Source organism: Aedes aegypti, chromosome 2 (assembly GCF_002204515.2).
Source record: "Aedes aegypti strain LVP_AGWG chromosome 2, AaegL5.0 Primary Assembly, whole genome shotgun sequence".
In the NCBI taxonomy this organism is placed as follows: domain Eukaryota; kingdom Metazoa; phylum Arthropoda; class Insecta; order Diptera; family Culicidae; genus Aedes; species Aedes aegypti.
Window position 1 is genome coordinate 107,917,175 of NC_035108.1, and position 27,942 is coordinate 107,945,116.

Genomic DNA, 27,942 nt, shown 5'->3' on the forward strand with positions numbered 1-27,942 from the left:
CCACGCACACAAGCACGTGTCGAGCGAGCACACAGCTGTCACAAAGTTCGACCACTTTTTCATCATGGCGTTTCCCTTTGATTGTGCTTAAGATGATTCTGATCCGGAATTTTCAAAAATCAATGTCCTTTACACGACCCAAGGGGATGTTTGATATCGTGTTCAAATTTGAAACTTTGCACTGCAAATAATAAATATTCTACTTCATGTTTTTATTTAATAATTGCAAATTTGTAAAACCGGTTTGGAAAAATACTTCACCACTTGTACATAATTACGCCACATTGAAACAGTACCCCCTGTTTCGCGAACTGCTTTTGGGCATTCATGCTTTACTGCGTGGTGTGCGGTTCGGTTTTGTAGCCTCGCGAATAAAGTGTTAATTTCGCCGCGATATTGCCCCGATATTACGGGAATTTCCCTCTGGATCGGTAGTGAAATCTGTTGTTTTGCAGTTACTGAGTGGGAGCAGTTGTGGATTCTAGCATAATAAAAGTGAAATGTTGAAGAAAAACGTGCGCCGGATGGAGAAGTGAAAAGTCTGCCGAAGCGAAGAAAATCGTCGATCGATCGAAGTTCCGCGCACGGTGCATCAAAGCAACCAGTGGAAATACGCTTGCACGGAAATCTGAAGCTGGAAGTGCAAGAAGGGAGACTCAAGTGAGATAAATAGGGTAGAAGCACTAGATTTCGCCCCCCTAAACCATGTAATCGCAGGAATAATAAATTTCTGACTCTATTAATCAATATCAAATAATGTTATTGGGTTTATTCAACTATTCATCTATTATTTTAGGATATATATATAGTTTTTTTTTGTTTTATCACGTGCACGGGTTTATGATAAAGTAGTGAAACAGTTCAGAAGTGAAGGAACAACGGTCAACATTGATTAGGCGGTTCGTTTATGGTGAGCACGGGAAATATAATAACATTGGTAAAAGTGGCTGCGCGCCTTATCAGGGATCCAAGCCCTCAATCAATCATTAATTGGCTTGGTACAGGTGTAATACCTACCTACGTGTTGGATTCTTTTTTGTCCAGCTGGAGCTAAACGTAAGAACCGTTACGAAGAGTTCGTTACATATCGAATGTGATAACAGAACAGGACATGGTTGGATGACGCAGTGATGGAGGTGAGAATTGACCTTAAAGCTTCTCCATCAGAAGTTTGGAAGTTTTTTTTATCAGAAGCCTTGAAGCTTTTCTAGCAGTAGCTTGGAAGTTTTATCAGAATCTCGGAGTCTTGGAATCCTCTCCATTCACCAAAAGCTTGAAAGTTTCTCTATCAGAACCATGGTAGCTTCTCTATTAGAGGCTTGTAAGCTTTTCTATCAGAAGCTTGAAAGCTCCGTCAGAAGCTTCACTTTGTTTTGGGTGTAACTCTTTATCGTGTGGGTAAAAATTAATGAAATTTTGGGTGATACTAGTTAATAGTGTTATGTTTATGTGTGCAACATTTTATCGCGATCTGTCAAGTAATTTTCAAGATGCATTCGAAACAAGAAGAGCTACGCCAGCAAATCTTGTGGGCGGTGATCGATAATCCTGGTCAGTCGCACAGATGGATCGGCAAAAGGCTTGTAATCCACCATTCCACCGTGTCCCGCTTTGTGTAAATGTTGCAGGAGACGAAGACTATCGAGCGGCCGAACACCGAAAACGGAATACCCAGAGAAGGTGCGGAAGATAAGGTAGTACTTTAAGAATAACCCGAACCTTTCCACCCGAGACGTGACCAAAAAGTCAATTCGTCGAAGTGGTTCGTCTAGCAGACCATGAAGCGAGCTGGGCTAGGTGATCCTACGGTTAAGATGGCGCTAAACCGGACTGACAAGCAAAACACGGTTGCCAAATTTCGTGCTTGGAAGCTGTACCGTGAGTGGCTGGTCATGCCAGGCTGTCTCGTCATGGACGACAACATATACATCAAGGCGGACACCAAACAAATCCCCGGCCTCGAGTTTTTTGTCGGTACGTCCCGCATGGAGGTTCCGGACAAGTTCCAGAACAGAAAGATGGATAAAATCGCGAAGAAGTACCTGTTGTGGCAGGCGATCAGCGAGTGCGGACGGTACAGCAAGCCGTTCGTTACAACCAGCACCATAAACGGGCAGATTTCTCGAGAAGCAAGCATGGTAGAATTCGCTCTCATTTGATATTGAAGCACGATCAGAGCAAGCGAAAAAAAACATTCTATCTGTTGCGGTCCACGATCGACGATCTATCGCAAGTTGTAACAAGTCTGATAAATAGAAGCAGCGAACGAGAGTGCCAAAGAGAGAGAGGATGGTAAAATTCATTTTTCTCGCTCGTTTACCGTTGGGGCATGATAAACAATCCCCGAACTTTCGATTGCAATACTGTCCCCCAGGTTTGGAGGTTGTTTAAAGGGGTTTTATCATGCACTATTATCCCCCCAATCTGATCAAAGTTGTAGCAGTGTACGATAAACAGTCTCTCAGCGAGCGATAAGTGAGCGATTCTCTCAATTTCTCAGGATTCAATCCCTGTCGAGAAGAATGCTTGCAGAAGCGCTTGCTGCCCTTCCCTGCTCTCATCGTGGCGTTAATGTGGTCCCGAAGGAGGCGAACCCGTCAAATACACCAGAACTTCGTCCGATCGAAAAGTTTTGGGCGATAATGAAAGAAAAGTTGAAGAAAAGCGAAAACCCATTAAATAAAAAAAAACGATAGAGCTTTGAAATTTTACTATCAGGAGCTTGGAAGCTTCTCTATAGAACTTGGAAGCCTCTCCATCAGAAACTTGAAAGCTTCTCTTTCAAAAGCTTATATCCTTTTCTATAAAAAGTTTGGAAGCTCTTCTATCTGAAGTTAGGTATCTTGTCTATCTATCTATTAGTTCCGAGACTACTCTAGTAGAAGCTTGGAAGCTTTTCTATCAGAAGCTTGGAAGTAAATCATCTTAATCTCGGAAGTATCCAATTCTATATATGGATCTCGTAGATATTAATTTACTTTCACTGGGTGATTCAGGGTGTCTACTATATGGAAGAACCTGGCAAACATGGAATTATCAGGGAATTTGATTCAACTTGGAATTCTCAGGTAATTTCGGCCACAATCAGGGAAATTATTTTGATATTACTATTTTATTAGTAGAATATGTCCTCTTTTCGACAAAAAAAACTATCATTCATTTATTTTTTGACTGCGCCCCTACTTGTACTTCTTAAAATTTTAGTCATTTTTATTAATTCAGTATAAAACATGTTGAGCCAATGAAGCATAATTTAAGATTATGGACAAGTACAGTTCTCAGTTCCACTTGGGTGTCGTTCATGAGCGTATTAAACATGATTGAATATTTCAATTAGTTTTTCGTTTGTTTTACAAAAATATTTAATTTGAAGAGCAAAGCTGGTACGAAAAATAGTACATTTTTCAGGTAAGCAGGTCTTTTTTCAGAATCTTGGTCACTATTTTAATCAAAACGGTATCTAAAGTCACTTTTTTTTTGTTAATTTCTGCTTTGAATCCTGGTGCAAAATTCTAGAGGTTTCAGAGACTATTACCTGACTTCCCACAAGTTCTTAATGATATTGCTTTTCAGATTTCGAGGAATGCTTCAGAAATTCAGAATTTGGTCCAGAAAATCCTATAGCACACCAACGCTACTACCTCCAGTAATTTTCATAGAGATTACTGTGAAGAAATCCAAGCTGAAATCCTCCAGATGTTTTTTACTAGTTCTTTCAGCGATTTTTCCAATTGTTACTTCTGGAAGATTTCCCACAGATGCTACAGTTCTCCCACAAAGATTTATACTACAGTATTTGAAAAAAAAACATCGTTTCGACATATTTTCAAGAAATTAGGCATTTACATAAGAATTATTTAAAAAATAAATCTACAATTACCCTCAAAAATTGTTCCAATGATTCATTCAGGCATTATTCGATGAAATTTGCAAATTTTCCAAGAATTCCCATTAAGTTTCTCCAGATATTTTTTTCTTGGTATTTCTCCAGCATTTCATCAAAATATTATTGCAGCGGTTCAAACATTTCTCGAAAATTAAGGATAAATAAATAAGATTCCCAAATCTCCATGGAATCCTCATAACTTCATTCAAAGTTCCACACCGGTTATTACTACAGAAAATATCATAGTTATTGTTCCAATAATTCACACATTTTTCAAGGAATTTTTTAAAAAAGTCTTTTTGGACATTATTCAGAGATATGAATTTTTAAGTTATCTTGGCAATCAATTAAAAAAAAAAATCAAGAAATAATTTCATCAAGAAACCAGGAGTTTCAGAGTTAGAACTCAACAAGTTTCATCATGGATTACTCTAAAGTTTTTTTATACAAATTCCTCGCGGTTTTTTTTTTTCAAAAAAATCTGAAAACTTCCCTTGGAGACATCTATTGATGAATGTAAGGAAAAATTATGTGTAGACTTCCCTGGGAAACTATCAAAAACGGAGGAATTTATAAAAGAATTTTAAATAATTGAAGATGTATGAAATGCTGCAGAAAGTCATAGGGGAATCAATGGATAAATTTCTGGCGAACTTGAAACTTCCTTGAACAATGGAACAATCTTAGAAAGAATTCCTTACCCTTCGAACTCTTGAAGAGATCATTGAAGCAATATGTGAAAAAACTACAGCAAACCGAGCAGTTATGCTTGTTGTAATGTTACGAGGAATTCCATATAAAAGTCTTAAACATATTCTTTAAAAAACGTCTGTTCAAATGAGGAATTAAACGTTCATGTCGTGATTCCTGGTAGCTATCTTTTTGTTTGCTGTTTTTTTCAGGTAAGAGATCTATAAATTGTTGTTTTTAAGACGCTCAGTCACTAAAAGTGAAAAATACTTCAAAATTATCATTAATTTTTTTAAGTGTTTCAAAGCCGAACGCTTATCTTTATAGTCATATCTAAAATAAAATAAAAATCATCATCATTTTTATTTAATTTTATTTAGGGGCCTTCCTTAACCTAGTGGTTAGAGTCCGCGGCTACCAAACAAAGCCATGCTGAAGGTGCTGGGTTCGAATCCCGGTCGGTCCAGGATCTTCTCCTAATGGAAATTTCCTTGGCTTCCCTGGGCATAGAGTATAATCGTACCTGCCACACGATATACGAATGCAAAAATGGCAACTTTGGCAAAGAAAGCTCTCAGTTAATAACTGTGGAAGTGCTCATAAGAACACTAAGCTGAGAAGCAGGCTCTGTCCCAATGTGGACGTAATGCCAAGAAGATATTTGGATAAATTTTTTGAACCTTGATTTTTTTATGACCTGGAAATTTCTGCAGTATCTATTACTCCAGGGATTCTTCAAATCCCTTAGGAATAACTTTCAATCACAACCGTATTTTCAAGACTTGTTTCGATAAAGCACTATTCCATTGCTTCAGGGACTTCTTTAGAGAGTTCTTCTAGAGACTCCTCCGGCGATTCCTCCATAAAAAAAATCAAAGATTTTTCCAGGTATTTCTCTATAAATTTAGTAATTGCTCCAAAAATTATTCCAAGATATTTTTCATAGACAAAAATTCCTCCAGCATGTTGAGATTTGGCTTCCATAAATTTCTCCAAGGATACTCCAGGAATTTTCTCCAGAGATTTCTCCAAAGATGAATCTAGATATGTCTACAAGGATTTTTTCAGCAATTTACCCAGGTAATCCTTCTGAGATTTTCCCAACAATTTCTTCAGGCATTTCTCTAGAGATTGCTCCAGAAAACCCATTTTATGGCTCCTCCAAACGTTGTTCTACGGATTTTTTACAGGAATTCCTCGAACGATTTTCCGGGCTATTCTCACAAAAACTCCGGCAAGAATTTCTCCAGGGATGATTTCCGAGATTTAACCAGAGATTCCTCCGGGAATTCTCCCAGAAGTTCCTCTAGGGATTTCGCCATAAAATCCTGCATATATTCCTTAATTGTTTTTTTTTCCTACAGATTCCTCTTGGGTTCACTCCTGGAATCCTTCCAAGTATTTCTCCAGGAATTTATCTTCGGATTTCTCCAAAAATCTCTTCATGGAAGGCGTTTCTGGAAAAATTCTTGAAGGAATCCTTGGAAAAAATCGTTAAGGAATTCTTATTTCTGATGAAATACCTGGAGGAATTCATGATGGAATCTCTGGAAGAGTTTCTAGAAGAACTCTTGGAAAGATCTCCAGATGATCCAGATTTTTCGTGGAGATGAACCAGCCACGGGTTGAAAATTTCCCTAATAAAGCTAACAATAATAATGTTCTAGATATTTCTTTCCCTAAATCCCTATAGGATTTGTAAAAATAGTTGTGTAGATTCAAAACTACTTTCCTGTGCTTCCTGTAGCGATTACGCTAAAGCTACCTCAAAAAGAATTACTGAAGAAAACTCTTTAGGAATTCGTGAGGCTATTATTTGTAGAATCCCAGGAGAAATTCCTGGTGGAATCTCTACAAGAATTCCTGGTAGAATCTCTGGTGCAATCCGTTGAGAATCCCTGAAGAAATCTCCGGAATAATTCCTGTAGGAATTTCGAAATGACTACCTGTGGAAAACACTGAATGAATCGCTTGAAAAATACCTGTAATAATCTCTGGACCAATCCTTGAAAACGTTCAGGGAGGAATTCTCGGAGATAATCCTGAAGGAATCTTATAAATCTAAGGATAAATCACTGGCGGTATTCTCGTTACAACTCTAAGAAACTAGTTGCGAAATCTTTAGATGAATCCCTGTAGAGATTTTACTGGACGAATCCCTGGAATAGTCCTTGGAAAAAACCCTGGAAGAAGTTACAGGCAGAATTTCTGGAGGAACTGCTGGAGGTGCTCCTAGAGCCCTATCTGATCCGGTCTTATAAAATCTGGTTGCGATCAAAACTTCTTTGTAAAGGAATCTCTGTCGAAATCGTTGTATCACTGTATCACTTGTATCACTTGTATGCATTCAGTGAACTTCACGCATGTCGTTAGGAAAAATGTCTTGAAAGCAGTAAAACACCGGATTCTTACTGTGGCTATGGCAGGCAAGTAGCATTTTTCGCTTCGCTATAATAGAACCAATGTTGAACTTACGTTTTCCGCCTTAAACAGCATGAAATTATTTTTACCAGACAATATAGAAAATTAAATTACACGAATTCTACTCTTGACATAATCCGTGTTATTGTCTTAATACATTTTGGTTACTTTTGTTGCAGAAATGTGTTCGGTTTATAAAAAATAATGTCATGAGCGGTGAATGGCGTCCTTACGAAGAGCTTCAGAAGAGAAGCTTTCCAGCTTCCGGAGATAAGTTTCCCAGCTTTTGGAGAGAAGCATCTGTTTTTCAGAAGTTTCTTCACTTCCAGAAAAAAAACCTTTGAAGCTTCAGAGGAGAAGTTCCCGAGCGAATGCGAAGTACTGACGATCAAAACGTGATATTGATTTGATTGACATAAGACAGATCTCTAAAGATAAAATCACTATTTTATATCTGGAACTTCTGATCCATATCCAAATTTTATGTTTGCAGATCTAATAAACAAATCGCTACTTTTGAAATAAGAATAGAAGCTTCCAAGCTTCAGAAAAGAAGCTTCCAAACTTCAGAATAGAAGCTTCCAAGCTTCAGAACAGAAGCTTACAAGCTTCAGAACAGAAGCTTCAAAGCTTCAGAATAGAAAGTTTCAGAATAGAAGCTTCCAAGCTTCAGAATAGAAGCTTCTTAACTTGAGAATAGAAACATCCAAGCTTCACAATAGAAGCTTCCAAGCTTCAGAATGCAAGCTTCCAAGCTTCAGAATAGAAAGTTTCTGAATAGAAGCTTCAAAGCTTCAGAATAGAAGCTTCCAAGCTTCAGAATAGAAGCTTCCAAGCTTCAGAACAGAAGCTTCCATGCTTCAGAATAGAAGCTTCCAAGCTTCAGAATGCAAGCTTCCAAGCTTCAGAATAGAAAGTTTCAGAATAGAAGCTTCCAAGCTTCAGAATAGAAGCTTCTTAACCTCAGAATAGAAACTTCCAAGCTTCACCCGGTCAACCAGTCAGTGATTTTCGATAGCGATCGATATAGATTCGTTTTGAATCGTTAGCGATCGCCATCGATGGTTAAAGATCTATAAAGAATTATGAAGACTGGTTGGTCGGGCAGAATGCAAACTTCCAAGCTTCAGAATAGAAAGTTTCAGAATAGAAGCTTCTTAACTTCAGAATAGAAACTTCCAAGCTTCAGAATGCAAGCTTCCAAGCTTCAGAATAGAAAGTTTCAGAACAGAAGCTTCCAAGCTTCAGAATAGAATCTCCCAAGCTTCAGAATAGAAGCTTCAAAGCTTCAGGATGCAAGCTTCCAAGCTTCAAAATAGAAAGTTTCAGAATAGAAGCTTCCAAGCTTCAGAAAAGATGCTGCTAAACTGCAGAACAGAAGCTTCCAAGCTTCAGAATAGAAGCTTCCAAGCTTCAGAATAGAAGCTTCCAAGCTTCAGAATAAAAGCTTCCAAGCATCAGAATAGAAGCTTCCAAGCTTCAGAATGCAAGCTTCCAAGCCTCAGAATAGAAAGTTTCAGAATAGAAACTTCCAAGCTTCAGAAAAGAAGCTTCCAAACTTCAGAACAGAAGCTTCCAAGCTTTAGAATAGAAGCTTCCAGCTTCAGAGAAGAAGCTTCCAAGCTTCAGAATAGAAGCTTCAAAGCATCAGAATGCAAGCTTCCAAGCTTCAGAATAGAAGCTTCTAAACTTCAGAACAGAAGCTTCCAAGCTTCAGAATAGAAGCTTCCAAGCTTCAGAATAGAAGCTTCCAAGCTTCAGAATAGAAGCTTCCAAGCTTCAGAATAGAAGCTTCCAAGCTTCAGAAAAGAAGCTTCCAAGCTTCAGAATAGAGCTTCCAAGCTTCAGAATAGAAAGTTTCAGAATAGAAGCTTCAAAGCTTCAGAAAAGAAGCTTCCAAACTTCAGAACAGAGGCTTCCAAGCTTCAGAATAGAAGCTTCCAAACTTCAGAATAGAAGCTTCCAAGCTTCAGAATAGAAGCTTCCAAGATTCAGAATAGAAGTTTCTTAAATTCAGAATAGAAACTTCCAAGCTTCACAATAGAAGCTTCCAAGCTTCAGAATGCAAGCTTCCAAACTTCAGAATAGAAAGTTTCAGAATAGAAGCATCCAAGCTTCAGAACAGAAGCTTCCAAGTTTGAGAATAGAAGATTTCAAGCTTCTGAATAGAAGCTTCCAAGCTTGAGAATAGAAGCTTCCAAGCTTGAGAATATAAGCTTCCAACCTTTAAAATAGAAGCCTCGATGCTTCAGAACGGATGCTTCCAAGCTTCTGAACAGAAGCTTCAGAGTAGAAGCTAAAAGCAACCTTTTATCCTTAGAACTTCACAATAGAAGCTTTCAAGTTTCAGAATAGAAACTTACTTTTATGCTTCAGACTAGAATCTTATGAACTTCAGTATAGAAGCTTCCAAGCTCCAAAATAGAAAATTTCAAGTTTCAGAACAGAGACTTTCAAGTTTCAAAATAGAAGTATCCAAACTTTTGAATAGAATCATCCAAACTTCAGGATGGAAAGCTATACCTTATAAGAATTTAAGTTTCGAAGCTGCAGAATGAAAGCTTGCTTTCAAGCTTCAGATTAAAGTTTGCTTTCAAGCTTCAGAATAGAATTAAAAGCTTCTATTCTGAAGCTAGAAAGCAAGCTTTTATTTTTAGAGCTTCAGAATAGAAACTTCCAAGCTTCATTGTAGAAGCTTCAAAACTTCAGAATAGAAGCTTACAAGCTATAACTTATGAGAATATAAGTGTCTAAGCTTCAGAATAGATGTTTTCAAGCTTCACAATAGATACGCAATACGCGGTTAAAGAAGAAATGTCATTTCAAGTGGTCGAAAATCGTTTTAACCATAAACCTTCTTAGCTTTATAAAAAGCATTCAATGTTAGACATTTAATTTTGCTTTGCATTTTGTAAATTTACCAAACGGGCATTCCTATTTGCAGCTCTCTGGAAACCCACGCACCACACTAGGTATGATGCGAATGAAAAAAGTATCGTGTATTTTGGCACAATCTTCCTGCTCTCCCACACTCTGCCACTTGGTCGCACGGTAACTAATCCGTTCATTCATTGCTAATGCTCCCATTTCTCTCCGATTCCTCGGTGACCACTACCACCCCATGGCCCGAGCTCGCTCATCACCTCTCGCCGTCATCCAAACCCGGACCGGACCCATCACAGGCAGTTTGGGTTGGCAATCGAAGACCGCATAGTCAGTAGTGGTTCATCCTCTCCCTCGAACGGTTCACGGTTTCGCGAAGCTCACTCTCGGTTTGCTGTGCTGTGACGATCCAGTTCCGTTTAAAACCGAAGGTAATGGGAAGACTTGTGCCATTATGCCTAAACAATCATTCAAAAACTGAGATGGAAAAGTGATTGAGTTTGTGAAGTGCATTGACAAAGACTTTGCAGTATGCTTTTGTGATATCGGTGTCGGCGTGTCTGGATTTTCCTGTCCATCTCACTACTCAGTACTGACTGTCTGTTCAGCATCACGAATTATCGCCTTTCTCCCGCTCTTGTACCGGTTTATGTTTGACCGGCATCATCGCACAATAGAATGAACCAAAATTACCCGAGTAACTACTAAGCATTAAAGGCTTTAAATTGTATTGCCATTACAGGGCTAACTCGTCATTAACTAGTTTTGTATTAGCCCTATGTGGCCGATTTAAAAAATATATATATAACTAAACGCTTATTATTAACTGTGGGTATGCTTGTAACTGGCTATTATAAGCCTAGTACAAAAAGAGCCTTATTTGAAGAGATAGTCGCGTAATCGCACCCAAATTTCGAAACGTTCTCCACAAAGACTCTCAATTCACGTGCGTGGATCACCCTAATCCCAAAATACGCATCCCACTCTTCGAGTCAGAATTGGAACAGAAATCCTCTTCTCACGCCGAAACTTTATTTTTAATCCATCGTCGTCGTCGTCGTCGTCGTCGTCGCTATGTTCTGAAAACCTGTCGCTGTAAGGTCGAGCTGTAGTTTACTTTCAGTGATGCACTTTTGTGCATCCAAAATTACCACTCTTGCACCAAACGAAATGCAAGACTGCTCGTTTGGGCGGGATAAAGCTCTACACCTAGTGGGACGAGGTCGACCACTTTCTGTGTGCAGTCAGTCAGTCAGGGCCCGAAGCGAAGAAGATTCCATGGAGTCCACGGCTCATTGCTCAACACCGGAGCAATTGCAGTTGCATGCAATTCACCCACGACGACGACGGTCCTAAATGGTGAGAGAGAGTTGCATAAATATTACGATGGCAGCCCCTTTTGCTTTCTCACCCAACCACCCACCAGTATCGTCGTATCGCAGCGACCGGTGTGTGCGAAGAGTTGAGCAGAGAGAATCTGCGGTCTCCGGTTGCCATAGTTGGCTCTCCATGGTGGAGTGGAAGTGATGCCAGAATTACGGTCAGATGGTCCTTGCAGATATTTTGAAAACGACCAGTAGTTTCCTCACGGAAGATATTCTACGGCATTATTTAGATATAATGAGCTCATCATACGGCTTAGTCCTGAGACTTTTGCAGAATAATCGATAAATTACTCGTCCCTATTAATTTCTGAAGCTAGTTAAATCCGTTGAACCTCTAGTTATATATGCAGCGTAAAATATGTGTAAAGTTTCAGAATAGAAGCTTCCAAGCTTCTGAAAAGAAGCTTTCAGGCCTTAGAATAGAATCTTCCAAACTTCAGAATAGAAGATTCCAAATTTCAGAATAGAAGCTTCCGAACTTCAGAATAGAAGTCTCCAAGCTCCAGAAAAGAAGATTCCATATTTCAGAATAGAAGCTTCCGAACTTCAGAATATAAGCCTCCAAATTTCAGAATTGAAGTTTCCAAACTTCAGAATATAAGCTTACAATCTTCAGAATAAACGCTTCCAATCTTCACAATAGAAGTTTCCAAGCTCCAGAAAAGAAGCTTCCAAATTTCAGAATAGAAGCATCCATGCTTCAGAATTTACGCTTACAAGCTTCATAATAGAAGCTTCCGAGCTTCAGAATAGAAGCTTCCAGGATCCAGAATATATGTATCCAAGCTTCAGAATAGTAGCTTCCAAACTTCAGAATAGAAGCTTCCAAGCTTCGGAATAGAAGCTGCCAAGCTCCAGAATAGAAGTTTCCAAGCTTCAGATTAGAAGCTTTAGAATAGAAGCTTTTAAGCTTCAGAATAGTAGCTTCCAAACTTCAGAAGAGAAGCTTTCAAGCTTCAGAATAGAAGCTTCCAAGCTTTAAGCTCAAATATATTCAAGATCAAGTATGTGCCATAAGGTGTTCCAAGCGATTCATTCAACAGCGGCCTAGCGCATTATTTCCAGCTATTATTTTGAACATTACATGCTGTCCTGACTCGCTTTTATAATGTGAGTTCATATGTTGCATATAAGAGACATGAAGTTTTTCACAAATCCTTCTAGAGTTCAAATTAATTGCGTATCTTTAGAGGGTTAAAGGGCGAACATGAAATTATTGCGACACCGAAAATGTCATGCCAATTTTCTTATAATGTTTAGAATCAAACCAAAATTTTAGGGTAGTTTTATACATATATTTACTTCAAAAATCAAAAGAAAAGTTAATCGCTGGAGCCATGAGTGTAAAATTGAAGGCATTTTCGCTTGATGCCCTCCATAAAATTACAGTGTCATCCGGTACCAATTTCTCAGTTTTTTTTTCTATTTTCTTAACTTGTCCTTCTCATTTTTGACTGTCTTCTTGCTCTTCCGAAGTTCCCGCTTCATTATTGCCCAGTACTGCTCCACTCCACTCCAGGACACTTTTAGAATAGTAGCATGGTGCCAAATCTAGCTAAAATAGCGGAGCTTCGTCGTGCTGCTGCAAGAACGGCAAAAAGCGCTTCTCGAGGCACTCAGATTTGTAGATCTCGCCATTTACTGTGCCCTTTGTCACGAAAGGCTCACTCCTCAGTTTGCAAGAGCAGATGGCCTCCCAAATGAGATATTTGTAGGCGAACTTCGACATTTTCTTCTTCTTAAATTTGTCGTCCACATAGAACTTGCTCTTGCCGGTGAAAAACTCCAACACCGGAATTTGCTTAAAATCGGCTTTTATATACGTTTCGTCGTCCATCCAGTTTTAGCCGTCGATTGTTGACGCCTATCGCGGTTTGGGAAGTTCTGTACCTTGTATGTATGTAGTTCAGCTCTCTTCTTTGCATTCTGGACGTAGCTCTGTGACATGCCGATCTTTTTAGCCAAATCACGGCTTGAAACGTTGGAATTTGCTTTAATCATCCGCTTCACCTTTCCCTCCGTCTTTTTGTTCTCTGGTCCCGGTTTTCTTCCAGCTCCTTTGCCGTGGTCCAACGTCAACCGCTCCTGGAACCGCTTCAACACTCTGGAGACAATTAAATGGTGAATGTTCAACATTTTTCCCAGGACAGGTTCGACAGGTCAGGAAATTTCAGGTGTTTGGAAAGAATTTCTTCTCGCGACTCACGTTGGTTCACCTCCATTTTCGTTGAATAGAAAAACACGACTTCGAGTTTGACAGCATGTAAACAATACACATCAATGAGAAAGTGTGCAAAATTTGGTTGATTTTTACCCAATGGTAGAAAAGTTATGCCCTGTTGAATGTGTCGCAATACTTTCGTGTTCGCCCATGATAATTGATGTAATGTCCTGAGAGCACGAATTCTCTATAGAAAGGTCGAATTTCATTGCAATAATTTTTTTTCGGGATTGATTGGGTTATTATAGAAGAAAATCCGAAGTTTAACCACAAGCTTCGTCGAAAAAAGCTGCAGAAAAAAACATTCCAAACTTCAGCTGACAAGTTTTGGCGAAATTGATTTCAAGATTTAAATTTCTTGAGAGAAGCTCGCAAAAATCATTAGAGATACTACCAAATTGATAAGAACTGCTTTCTTTTATAGGAAAAGATTCTATGTTTCAACAGAGAAACTGTAATTTTTCAGATGAGAAGCTTCAGAAAAGCTTATCTTTTGAAGATAATCTTTACTATTTCAGAAGCAATCCTAGTTTTCAACCTTCTTGTCTAAGCTTTCAAGTTTTAAAATAAACGTTTTGTTAGAGAAGCCTCAGAAGAGATCCTTCCATGTGTCGGCCAATCTCCAGACGAGAACCTTTCAAACTTCAGGTGAAATAACATACAAAGTTATAGAGCAAAAGCTACCAAGGTAAGGAAACAATCTTCCAGACTTCGGAAATCAAGCTGCCACGCAACGTTTCTCAATTTTACCAGATAAGTTTCCTAGATCCAGAAGAAGCTTCCAACCTTGCATGTTTCTAAAGAGAAACTTCAATAACAAATTTCCAAAGAAAAAAATATCATAAAATTTAAAAAATCTTTCGAATTTCTGAAAAAAAAAAATCATGAAACAGATCCTGGTTACGAAGCTACAGAAAAAATATATATTCCGAGCTCAGAAAATAAGCCTTCACCGCAATTTCTCAGCTATTATTCAATTGATTCAAGTGATATTTTTTAGGATAATCAGTTCATATTATGCGTCAGTCACAAACAAAAAATCAGCTTCAACCGATTATAAACAAATGATAAACTGCAGTGGGAGAAAAGTGTGTAGTAGAGTCTAATAGGAGACCTGGCTGTATGTCTCAGAGAACCTGTTATTTTTCAAATTAAGAACTTCAGAAAAGCTCTCAAAGAAAAACTTCCAAGACGAAATCTTTTCTTTTAGCGATAATCTTTAGTTCTTCAGAAGAAATCCTTGTTTCCAATCGATTTTCCCAAGCTTTCGAGCTTCAGAAGAAACGTTTTTAGAGAAGCCTCAGAAGAGAGTCTTATAATCACCTAAGAAGTTGTGTAACTTCCATATGCTGCTAAGAAACTTCCTAGCTTCTGTGGAGAAGCTTTCAATCTTCCAGGGAGACTCTTCCATGCTTCTAGGGAAAGCTTCTAGGTAAAACCTTCCAATCTACTAGAGGGAACCATTCAAGCTTCCAGCGTCAAGCTTCCTAACTTCTAGAAAGAAGTTTCTTGGAAGAAGCTTCCAACTTTCCAGGAAAAGTTTCCAAGCTTCTAGAAATAACTTTTCAAGTTTCTAGCCTCCAGGAAGAAGCTTCCAAGCTTCCATGAAGAGCTTCCAAGCTTCTAGGGAGAAGCTTCCTAGCTTATAGGGAGTATCAAAACAGAAATATCTTATTTCAGAAAGCTTATCGTCTGTCTCTGATTCAGCTTCATAACAGAAACACCAAATGAAAAATTTTCCAGTTTCTTAAATCAAAAGCTGTTCTTAATGTTTATGTTATGAAGTTGAATCTGAAGCAGAAGAGAACATTTTTAAATTTGATGTTTCTCTATCTGCTCAAACAGCTTTAAAAAAAAGTTTTAAGAAAAAGCTTTTTGGTTTCTAAAACAAATTCCAAGCTTCTGAAAAAGTAAAAAAAATCTCTTATTGAAGAAACTTCCAAGTTTAAAGAATGAAACTTTTAGATCTCAAGATGTTTAAACTTCAGAATAGAAGCTTCCATGATTAGCAGTTTCCATGTTTATAAGAATAAGCTATCAAGCATCAGGATGGAAGCTTTTAGGCTTCAGAAAAGTAACTTCTAAGTTTAAAAAAAGAATAAGAAGAATAGAAGCTTCCAAGCTTCAAAACAGGAGCCCAAACCCAAGCTGTAGAAAATGAAACCTCCCATCTTAAGAAAAAAGCTCCAAAGCTTCAGAATAAAGTTTCAAAGATTCAAAATAGAAGCTCTCAAGAAAAATAGAATTCAAGCTTAAGAAACATAAAAGTTTTAAAATCTCAGAAAATAAGCTTACAGGCTTCAAAAAAGAAGCTCCTGAGAAGAATTTCCCTAGCTTCTGAGGCGAAACTTCCCAGGTTTTGAGAAGGAATTTCCAGCTTCTCGCGAACAGCTTCTAAGCTTCTGAAGAAAAACAGTTTCTAAGTTTCTGAAAGTATGAAAATTAATATTTTTTACCCTATAATGCTTGGTAGGGGTAGTTACTCCTTCATTGGCCAGAACAACTAATATTACCCATTGTGTTAATAGAAGGAGCGATACTAGTACTAGTCACGTTCGTATGGTCATCGGTGAATGGATTGAAATGTTAGTTTTCATATATTGATACTAGAGACTGAGTGAACTTTTCCATCTGAGCATGAAAAAAGCTTCACATTAGCTTTTAAGTTTCCTATGAGATTACTTATGCATGACAAAATAATATTCCAAGGTACTAAAGAGTTGTTTCTAATTTTCTCTAGAGAAGCTTCTGGAAAGTTAAGGATTTAAGCGTCTGAAGAGAAAAAAACTATCATGCTTCTAAAGAGAGAAATTTTCAAGCTTCTGATCCCAAAAAAAGGAAGATTTCCTAAGAAAACTTGGTCAGATTTCTCACTTTTTTTTGACATATTTTTCACAGAAAACTTGGGCAAAATTCCCACAGGATGTAGGATAGGATTCCAATGTATTACCATCAGTATTATTATTGAATTTAGGACCAATTTGTTTAAACTAGCATATGTTGGTAAAAAATCTGGTTCATATAGAACTTGAACATATTTTTCTTGTACCAGCATTCTCACAGTTTCCAGGACAGGTTTTCAAAAAGATTCTTGGGTGAATTTAAGAGCTCCAAGACCATCAGATAATCCGTAGCAGGATTCCATCAGAATTTGGGATATAATTTTCACCAAATTCTGAGATGGATTTTCAAATAGTACATGGTGTGATTTTGATAGAATCCAATACGGATGTCTGACAGAATTTCCAGCAGGATTCTTAATATCCTGAAAATCGTGTTCATCAGCAATAATATTTACCAAATTCTGCAAAAAAAAAATCTGTTCAACTTAAGTTAAGTTCTTTTGTTAAGTTCTACAAAAATGTTGAAATTGCTATTGCCTCAAAAAGTCTTGGCCCGTATCACATTTTGTTTCCTGAGATTTTTCCCGCGGTTCAGAACACCAGAGCTTAAAGATATTCGACTAGGTATATGTAACTATTCCCAAAGAATTGATGAACATCGTTGAAGACCTGTTGCATAATGTTCATCTTTAAATCCAAGCTTCCGGAAAAAAGCTTCCCAGCTTCTGGAGAGTAGTTTCCAAGCTTCTGGAGGGAAGCTTTCAAGATTCTGGAGAGAAGCTTCCAATTTTCTGGAGAGAAGCTTCCAAGCTTCTGGAGAGAAGCTTCCAAGCTTCTGGAGAGAAGCTTCCAAGCTTCTGGAGAGAAGCTTCCAAGCTTCTGGAGAGAAGCTTCCAAGCTTCTGGAGAGAAGCTTCCAAGCTTCTGGAGAGAAGCTTCCAAGCTTCTGGAGAGAAGCTTCCAAGCTTCTGGAGAGAAGCTTCCAAGCCAAGCTTCTGGAGAGAAGCTTCCAAGCTTCTGGAGAGAAGCTTCCAAGCTTCTGGAGAGAAGCTTCCAAGCTTCTGGAGAGAAGCTTCCAAGCTTCTGGAGAGAAGCTTCCAAGCTTCTGGAGAGAAGCTTCCAAGCTTCTGGAGAGAAGCTTCCAAGCTTCTGGAGAGAAGCTTCCAAGCTTCTGGAGAGAAGCTTCCAAGCTTCTGGAAAGAAGCTTCCGTGCTTCTAGAGGGATGCTTCCGAGGTTCTGGAGAGAAGCTTCCGAGCTTCTGGAGAGAAGCTTCCGAGCTTCTGGAGAGAAGCTTCCGAGCTTCTGGAGAGAAGCTTCCGAGCTTCTGGAGAGAAGCTTCCGAGCTTCTGGAGAGAAGCTTCCGAGCTTCTGGAGAGAAGCTTCCGAGCTTCTGGAGAGAAGCTTCCGAGCTTCTGGAGAGAAGCTTCCGAGCTTCTGGAGAGAAGCTTCCGAGCTTCTGGAGAGAAGCTTCCGAGCTTCTGGAGAGAAGCTTCCGTGCTTCTGGAGAGAAGCTTCCGAGCTTCTGGAGAGAAGCTTCCGAGCTTCTGGAGAGAAGCTTCCGAGCTTCTGGAGAGAAGCTTCCGAGCTTCTGGAGAGAAGCTTCCGAGCTTCTGGAGAGAAGCTTCCGAGCTTCTGGAGAGAAGCTTCCGAGCTTCTGGAGAGAAGCTTCCGAGCTTCTGGAGAGAAGCTTCCGAGCTTCTGGAGAGAAGCTTCCGAGCTTCTGGAGAGAAGCTTCCGAGCTTCTGGAGAGAAGCTTCCGAGCTTCTGGAGAGAAGCTTCCGAGCTTCTGGAGAGAAGCTTCCGAGCTTCTGGAGAGAAGCTTCCGAGCTTCTGGAGAGAAGCTTCCGAGCTTCTGGAGAGAAGCTTCCGAGCTTCTGGAGAGAAGCTTCCGAGTTCTGGAGAGAAGTTTCCGAGCTTCTGGAGAGAAGCTTCCGAGCTTCTGGAGAGAAGCTTCCGAGCTTCTGGAGAGAAGCTTCCGAGCTTCTGGAGAGAAGCTTCCGAGCTTCTGGAGAGAAGCTTCCGAGCTTCTGGAGAGGAGAGAAGCTTCCGAGCTTCTGGAGAGAAGCTTCCGAGCTTCTGGAGAGAAGCTTCCGAGCTTCTGGAGAGAAGCTTCCGAGCTTCTGGAGAGAAGCTTCCGAGCTTCTGGAGAGAAGCTTCCGAGCTTCTGGAGAGAAGCTTCCGAGCTTCTGGAGAGAAGCTTCCGAGCTTCTGGAGAGAAGCTTCCGAGCTCTGGAGAGAAGCTTCCGAGCTTCTGGAGAGAAGCTTCCGAGCTTCTGGAGAGAAGCTTCCGAGCTTCTGGAGAGAAGCTTCCGAGCTTCTGGAGAGAAGCTTCCGAGCTTCTGGAGAGAAGCTTCCGAGCTTCTGGAGAGAAGTTTCCGAGCTTCTGGAGAGAAGCTTCCGAGCTTCTGGAGAGAAGCTTCCGAGCTTCTGGAGAGAAGCTTCCGAGCTTCTGGAGAGAAGCTTCCGAGCTTCTGGAGAGAAGCTTCCGAGCTTCTGGAGAGAAGCTTCCGAGCTTCTGGAGAGAAGCTTCCGAGCTTCTGGAGAGAAGTTTCCAAGCTTCTGGAGGGAAGCTTTCAAGATTCTGGAGAGAAGCTTCCAATTTTCTGGAGAGAAGCTTCCGAGCTTCTGGAGAGAAGCTTCCGAGCTTCTGGAGAGAAGCTTTCGAGCTTCTGAAGAGAAGTTTCCAAGCACTCGAGAGAAATTCCAACCTTCTGGAGAGAACTATTCAAGCTCCCAGAGAGTAATTTCTATGCTTTTGAAGTGAAAGTTCAAAGCTTCTGGAGTAAAGCATGCAACCGGAGCGGGGAAAAGCTTCCTAAGGGAGGCTTTTTTCTGGCGTTTTTCTTAACGTATGCCTCCAAGTTTCTAAAGAGAGAAAATTGTATATATTTTAACAGAAAATCTTGCATGTTACTGACAAAAATATGTCTGAAGAGATTTGAAATTCGTAAAAAAAAATCCTATAATTGGATTATGATTATGACCATAAAGAATTATGATCATTATTTTCTCAGATTATTTTACTACTAGATTCCTAACTACAAACAATATTGTGATTACTAAATGAACAATATTTCAAACAAACTGTCTGAATCCAATTCTAGCAGCACTGCCCATGGCAACAGCATATCTACCACCCAACCCACCAACATCGCGTGCGTCGTTCATCTCCACATTACGCATGCATATGGAGTGCGTGGATTGTCGTCGTCATCGGCGGACCTTTGCTTGCTCTACCGCCGTCTCTATCCCACCATCGAATAGAGACTTGTGTCGTCACACAGTCAGTTGTGCAAAGAGAAGGACTTGGTGAACATCTTCGGCTCTTACCTTAGCAGAGTGCGTGTGATAGTCGTCTTCAAGTTTTGCAACCTTCAAGTGTATGTTGTGCTGATTTTGCTATCTTTTTCGTCATTCTTAGGGTTTTGGTCACAGAGTAGTGCAAGAAATCGCCTCAGTCAAGTGTTCGGCGAGTGCAACAGCTGGAAACGGAATTACGCGACGAAAAGAATCGGCAAAGTGAGTCGTCTCGTCGTTCCCGCCCGGCAGATTGTGAAAATATTTAAAACACACTGCACCATAAACCAAGAAACCGAGAAACAAAGTGCAAACAGAGTGAGTGTGAATCCGGTTTCCGGACCCGAGGGGAGATAAATCAGCGGAGACCTCTGAGAAGGAAAAGATTTGCTGAACGCAGATAGTGGCGTGCAGAAACCAGGCAAAAACAGCAGGTAAGTGGAGACCTGAAGGGTTCGGTTTAAGATTTTGTACCTCTCGAAGGTTCGGGCCATACTCTGCAGCCGCGTGGAGCGGTCGAAGGAATTTTTCCCTAAATTGGAAGTTGCCATTTGCCATATCCATCCTCATTGGGAAACGAAAGGAGGAAAAAAAACTATGATCGAGAAGAGAGCTAACCGGTGAGATGCAGCAATCATGGAAAATAATACCACGGATGAAAGCATCCAGCTCACTTTGGCGAGATCTGGCCAGTGAGATGACGATGGTGAGTTTACTCTGCCGCCAGAATATCTAGTCTCGGAGTGAGACTGTGATATGAATGAATGTGCATTTTGCTCTCTGAATTCGGGGGGAAATTCAGTGAGAAGTTCAGTGCTCGATGTGCGTTTGCCGGCTTTGTGCACGATGTGTACTCGTGCACCGAATGGAATGAGATGCGTTGTAATTGACCGGTCTTCGGAGAAGTAGTTTTGGAAGCCACTTCAACAGTGTATTTGGAAATTTTAAACCTAGACATCTTGAAACTGATTATGGAGGTTTGCTAGAAAAATATTTAAAATTCAATAAAAATGTGTAACATTGAGCGTTATTTCAGTTAAAAATGTACAATACACGCAGCGAACTGGACTATCGAATTTCATACATTTTGCCTTATGAAAGGTGGAACGATTATTGCAATACAAACGCTTTATGTATCGTTTTAGCATCACTCCACATCAAGGCGTCGATAGGCGCGTGGTGTACGCTCCGGTCTATCGATCGCAAGGTTCTTGGATCGATTCCAGGTTGCCGCGAAAACGTTTTTTGTTTTCAAACTCTGGTTTCATAAGGCAAATTTATGAATTTCAATCCGATTTCTTGTGGCGAATTTTCATAAGGAGTTCCTATGTTTATCGATAGTTCATTTGCCTGAGTGTAAAGATAATTAGAAGGTCGGTTTAAGCGGTCGTGGTCTATTCTAAATAGTGACTGTTAAGGGACGATCCATTAATTACGTAAGACAATTTTGGCGGTTTTTAGACCCCCCTCCCCCCATAGTAAGATTTTTTGTATGAAAATTAAAAATAATTTGTATGGCGCGTAAGAAATCTCAAACCCCCCCCATAAACCCTTACCCAATTAATGGACGACCCCTAAATAGACCAAACCAAAATTTCGCATCTCCACCGGGGCGTTCTAAATTTTGTTTCCCAAAAGTAAACTGTCATACAGTTTTGTTTCATTATGCGCAACATTTGGAACGGCAACCAGCCCGTTCTAAATTATGTGAACACTACAAAAGCAAAGTTTGCTCTGTTTACTGTTTGGCGTCGTTTGTGTTGATTATGTGATTCTGAGGTTCATTTAAGAATCGATTAACTTTGCTACCACAGTACATTTTGCCCCAATAGTTCCTCCTCCGTCGTTGTTGAATACACTGTAGAAATTACTGTAGGATTCCACAAAGTTCTCCAGGAGGGATCTCCAGAGTAATAACTCAAGGAATCAATAGAAAAATCCTGGGAGGGATTTCCTAGAATGGTTCTTGAAATAATTTCTGAATAGACTCTTTGGGAGGGTTTTCGAAGGTTTTTCTGTGGTTTGGCCCAAAGGATAACAGTAAAAATCGACATAGCAAATTCTGGAGGAACTCTTGTAGGATTTGAATGAATCATTGTGAGTTTTCCTGTCAGAACTGCTGTTGGAATCTTGTGAAAGCCTTCTACAGTAACTATGGCAGAAAACGGTGGAAGAATTGCTGGTAGAATGTCTGGAGAAAATTCATTAAGCTTTCCTCGAACAAAATACTGGAGGAGTTCCTGATCAAATCCCTGCAAGAGTGGGCAGGAATTTTCAGCGGAATCCTTGGATGTGTAGTCCTGAAGAAATCTTGAACGAATAACTGCAAACGTTTGTGAAGCTTTTCCTCGAAAAGTTTAGAAAGAATTCCTGAAGAACCTGTGGAGAAGTCAGTAAGAATCTAAAGAAAACTCAGGAGTCCTTTTGAATTTGTTCCAAGCTTCTCCACGAATTCTTGCAGAATTCTTCATCTTTGTCAAGGAAATACCGATAAATTTCCAAAGAAATCTCTTATACAAATTCTTCGGAATTTCAATTAGCATTTTACTTGTGCTTATTTTAAAAGTTTATCGAATAGAATCTCGCTAGAATTTATTTGAAATACACTGTTATTTTTTTCAAAAATATTTCAATGACATATTTCCTTATCATTTTTTAATAAAACACTCAATTTACCTTTCCTTCTTTGTCGCCAATCAATACGGTAAAGAAGCTAAAAAAACGAGATGGAGATCTGAAATTTCCTGACTTCCGGAATCGAACACGTCTGTGCTAAAAGAAATTTTCAGCGACCTTAAGGACGTTACAAAAAAGTTACACATAGTGTTGCCATAACTTTAAAGCGCTTTAAAAAAATCATTTTTGGACCGATTATTATGTTTTTAGCTAAACATTTCCGAAGAATTGCCTAGAGGAATTAATGTGGGAATTTTAAAAGTATCCTCGGATCCGGGGATTCATCAGGAGCTCAGAAACTTCTAAAGAATCATAGAAGTAACAACTTGAAGATTTCCTGGCAGAATCTCCTAAGTATAACATCTGGTAAGAATCGGGTTCTAAACGGTATTTTAAGATCAATAGCCGAGACTGTGTTATGGTAAAAATATACGAGATAAAACGGTCTGCAGTCTGTAGTTTAAGAACTTTTTAATGAAATCCCGATGGATTGACTACTAGGAACTGGACGGATTCCTGAAAAAAAAAATCCAATGAGAAATAACTTGAGATGTTCTTGGAAGAACACGTGAAACGTTTTCTGAATGAATCTACAATTTCTGGATAAATTTTTAGAGAAATCTTTGCTGTAAACCCTGATTGAATCCATTGAATATTTCATGGAGAAAAATCTCTTGACGTTCTAATGTAGGAATTCCTGACTGGAATTCAGATAGACGTTCTGAAGGAATTAAGAAGTATTACAGAAGGAATTCGTGGAGAGGTTCCTGTGAAAAATCCTGGAGGATCCGAAGACAAATTTCTGAAAAAGACCATAGAAAATATCCAGGAGCAAAAAAAAAAGAGATAAGAATTACTGAGATAATTCAATAATTCAAGCTTAACAACATCTAACATTAAAACCTCCTAGCTTCTTTTAGAGTAGTTTCTAATTTTCGCTTGCTAAAGCTTTCCAGCATCTGTTAAAAAAAGCTTCCAATCGTCTGTTAAATACGTTGCCAAGTTTTGGTGAGATGTTTTCAATATTCTGGTAGTGGAGCTCCAAAACTTGTGATGGGAAAACTTCTACACATCTGACGAAGTAGCTCCCAAGCTTCTGACGGAGAAACTTATGGCAACTTCTAAAAAGCTTTCAAGCTCTTGGGGAGAAAGTTGAGAGCGTATAAGGAGATGTATCAAAGCTAAACCTTCCAAATTTTCTTTTGAGCAGCTTACACACTTCCATTGGAAAAGTTTTTCTGCTCATGTGGGAGTGTTTTTCAAGTTTATGTTCTAAAAGCTTTCGAGCATTTGTTTTAGAAACTCCCAAACTTCTGTTGGAGAATCTATGAGTTAGAAGTTACCATTACCAAGCCTCCAAGCTTTGATTGTAGAAGCTGCTATGTTTTTAAAGAGAAGCTTACACAGACGGAGAAACCTCCAAGCTTCTTTCAGAGAAGCTTTTAGTTTCCAAGCTTTTTGGATAAAGCTTTCAAACTTCTAATGGAGAAGATTCCAAGCTTTCGACAAAGACGCTCCCGAGTTTATTACGGATAATCTTGTTTCTTTCTGATTTTCCAACAAACTTCCGAGCTTTTGATAGGGGTACCTGCCTCTAAACTTCTGGGAGAATCTTCTAAGCTTCTGTAGAGAAGTTTTTATATATCTGAGAAAAAAATACAAGCTTCTTAAAAGAGAAAGTTTCATTCTGATGGAGATAAGCCTCTAAACTCATGAAACTGTTTTTGCCTGGGAACTTTTAGAATTCTGATGACACCGTTGTGTTTTCGGCGAAATATTGCACAGCAATATTAGGATCCAAACTGAACCAATGCTCAAACCTTCTTACTGGGATGCTCGTGTTTTCATCGAAATCCAAAAATTTCAAACCGAAATTACAAAATTCTCATTATTTTCTCTAAAAATTCAAAATACCTACAGATATTCGATAGTATGGAAAAAATCCTTATTTTTTACGGAAATAAATGAACACCAATTGTAACCTTGAATTTTTATAGAAATTCCATCAAAATTCTTACCGGAATCTAAGGATTCCGATTGCATCTCCAGGTTTATCCAAATCCAAAAAGTTCTGCTTAGAATCCGCAAAAACATGCTGAACTTCCACGGAGATCCTATCGCGAACTTAGAGTTTCTTCTTCAATTCTAGAAATTTTACAGAAATAACAGGCGTCTTATCATAAAATCAGTAGTCTTAAGCTAGGGTGTCCCAGAATGTTTATTAGAATTCCAAAGTTTTTTTACTGGATACTAAAACTTCCACCTTGATCTCCAGCTCCACGAAAATGTCAGAACAACTACCGAAGTCCCAGAGTTCGGAAATTAAGATTGCCTATAACAACTTCATAGTGCTAATCGAAATCCCAGTACTGTTATTGAAATCTTATGATTTATACCGCAATCATGAAACTGTCAAGTTACTCATATTGTGGAAAACAGCTTCTTGGAAGATGCTTTCAAGTTTTCAGGCTTCCAAGCCTCTGTTGTACAAGAATCACCCAAGCTTCTGACGAAGAAGCTTCCAGGCTTTTTTTCATACCTTTAACTGTGCTGCTTTCAGTATCCAAGATTTTGAGGAAGAAACTAAGCTATGATGGCGAAGCTTTCATGCTCCGGGAAGAAGCTTCTAAGCTTCTGGGGAGAAGTATCCAAACTTCCGGGAAAACATTCCAAGCTTCTAAGGAGACATATTCAAACTTCCGGGAAAAACCTTCCAAACTTCTAGGAAGAAGTTACCAAGCTTCTGAGGAAAAGTTTTCAAGCTTCTGGGGAGAAGTTTACAAGCTTCTGAAGAGAAGCTTCCAAATTTCTGGGGAAAAAGTTTACAAGCTTTTGGGGAGAAGCTTCCAAGCTAATCCAAACTTCCGGGAAAAACATTCGAAACCTTCTGAGGAGAAGTATCCAAACTTCCGGGAAGAAGCTTCCAAACTTCTGAGGAGAACCTTCACAACTTCTGGGAGGAAGCTTCCAAGCTTCTGAGGAGAAGCTTCCAAGCTTCTGAGGAGAACCTTCCAAACATCTAGGGAGAAGTTTCCAAGCTTCTGAGGAAAAGTTGTCAAGCTTCTGGGAAGAACCTTTTAAACTTCTGGGGAGAGCCTTCAAAACATTTGAGAGGAAGCTTCCAAGCTTCTGGGGAGAAATATCCAAACTTCCGGGAAAAACATGCCAAGCATCTGAGAGGAAGCTTCCAAAGTTCTGAGGAAAACCTTCCAAACATCTAGGGAGAAGTTTCCAAGCTTCTGAGGAAAAGTTTTCGAGCTTCTGGGAAGAACCTTTCAAACTTCTGAGGAGAACCTTCAAAACTTCTGAGAGGAAGCTTCCAAACTGCTGTGGAGAAGCATCCAAGCTTCTGGGGAGAAGCTTCCAAGCTTATGGGAAGAAGCTTCCAAGCTTCTGGAGAGAAGCTTCCAAGCTTCTGGAGAGAAGCTTCCAAGCTTCTGGGGAGAAGCTTCCAAGCTTCTGGGGAGAAGCTTCCAAGCTTCTGGGGAGAAGCTTCCAAGCTTCTGAGGAGAACCTTCAAAACTTCTGAGAGGAAGCTTCCAAACTGCTGTGGAGAAGCATCCAAGCTTCTGGGGAGAAGCTTCCAAGCTTATGGGAAGAAGCTTCCAAGCTTCTGGAGAGAAGCTTCCAAGCTTCTGGAGAGAAGCTTCCAAGCTTCTGGGGAGAAGCTTCCAAGCTTCTGGGGAGAAGCTTCCAAGCTTCTGGGGAGAAGCTTCCAAGCTTCTGGAGAGAAGCTTCCAAGCTTCTGGAGAGAAGCTTCCAAGCTTCTGGAGAGAAGCTTCCAAGCTTCTGGAGAGAAGCTTCCAAGTTTCTGGAGAGAAGCTTCCAAGCTTCTGGAGAGAAGCTTCCAAGCTTCTGGAGAGAAGCTTCCAAGCTTCTGGAGAGAAGCTTCCAAGCTTCTGGAGAGAAGCTTCCAAGCTTCTGGAGAGAAGCTTCCAAGCTTCTGGAGAGAAGCTTCCAAGCTTCTGGAGAGAAGCTTCCAAGCTTCTGGAGAGAAGCTTCCAAGCTTCTGGAGAGAAGCTTCCAAGCTTCTGGAGAGAAGCTTCCAAGCTTCTGGAGAGAAGCTTCCAAGCTTCTGGAGAGAAGCTTCCAAGCTTCTGGAGAGAAGCTTCCAAGCTTATGGGAAGAAGCTTCCAAGCTTCTGGAGAGAAGCTTCCAAGCTTCTGGAGAGAAGCTTCCAAGCTTCTGGGAGAAGCTTCCAAGCTTCTGGGGAGAAGCTTCCAAGCTTCTGGGGAGAAGCTTCCAAGCTTCTGGGGAGAAGCTTCCAAGCTTCTGGGGAGAAGCTTCCGAGCTTCTGGGGAGAAGCTTCCGAGCTTCTGGGGAGAAGCTTCCAAGCTTCTGGAGAGAAGCTTCCAAGCTTCTGGAGAGAAGCTTCCAAGCTTCTGGAGAGAAGCTTCCAAGCTTCTGGAGAGAAGCTTCCAAGCTTCTGGAGAGAAGCTTCCAAGCTTCTGGAGAGAAGCTTCCAAGCTTCTGGAGAGAAGCTTCCAAGCTTCTGGAGAGAAGCTTCCAAGCTTCTGGAGAGAAGCTTCCAAGCTTCTGGGGAGAAGCTTCCAAGCTTCTGGGGAGAAGCTTCCAAGCTTCTGGGGAGAAGCTTCCAAGCTTCTGGGGAGAAGCTTCCAAGCTTCTGGGGAGAAGCTTCCAAGCTTCTGGGGAGAAGCTTCCAAGCTTCTGGGGAGAAGCTTCCAAGCTTCTGGGGAGAAGCTTCCAAGCTTCTGGGGAGAAGCTTCCAAGCTTCTGGGGAGAAGCTTCCAAGCTTCTGGGGAGAAGCTTCCAAGCTTCTGGAGAGAAGCTTCCAAGCTTCTGGAGAGAAGCTTCCAAGCTTCTGGAGAGAAGCTTCCAAGCTTCTGGAGAGAAGCTTCCAAGCTTCTGGAGAGAAGCTTCCAAGCTTCTGGAGAGAAGCTTCCAAGCTTCTGGGGAGAAGCTTCCAAGCTTCTGGGGAGAAGCTTCCAAGCTTCTGGAGAGAATCTTCCAAGCTTCTGGAGAGAAGCTTCCAAGCTTCTGGGAAGAAGCTTCCAAGCTTCTGGGGAGAAGCTTCCAAGCTTCAGGGGAGAAGCTTCCAAGCTTCAGGGTAGAAGCTTCCAAGCTTCTGGGGAGAAGCTTCCAAGCTTCTGGGGAAAAGCTTCCAAGCTTCTGGGGAGAAGCTTCCAAGCTTCTGGGGAGAAGCTTCCAAGCTTCTGGGGAGAAGCTTCCAAGCTTCTGGGGAGAAGCTTCCAAGCTTCTGGAGAGAAGCTTTCAAGCTTCAGGAGAGAAGCTTTCAAGCTTCTGGAGAGAATCTTCCAAGCTTCTGGAGAGAAGCTTCCAAGCTTCTGGAGAGAAGCTTCCAAGCTTCTGGAGAGAAGCTTCCAAGCTTCTGGAGAGAAGCTTCCAAGCTTCTGGAGAGAAGCTTCCAAGCTTCTGGAGAGAAGCTTCCAAGCTTCTGGAGAGAAGCTTCCAAGCTTCTGGAGAGAAGCTTCCAAGCTTCTGGGGAGAAGCTTCCAAGCTTCTGGAGAGAAGCTTCCAAGCTTCTGGGGAGAAGCGTCTAAGATTCTGGAAAATGCTTCCAAGCTTTTGGAAAAAAGCTCCCACGTTTCAGTTGGAGAAGCTAGCTTCTGAGGAGAGATGCTTAAGCTTCTAAATAGAAGCTTTCTACCTTCTGATGAT

General features: G+C 40.3%; 1 protein-coding gene across 8 annotated transcripts in view; it reads left to right on the forward strand.

Moving 5' to 3' along the window:
* Positions 1-306: 306 nt before the first annotated feature.
* LOC5574062 (zinc transporter foi) overlaps positions 307-27,942 on the forward strand; it is a 120,574-nt gene continuing 92,938 nt past the window's right edge. The window contains exons 1-3 of one of the 8 annotated variants that reach the window (XM_021841892.1): positions 307-660; positions 797-910; positions 19,751-20,060. The gene's annotated coding sequence lies outside the window, so the exon portion shown is untranslated. The other 7 variants (XM_021841896.1, XM_021841894.1, XM_021841895.1 and 4 more) reach the window with 7 other exon arrangements.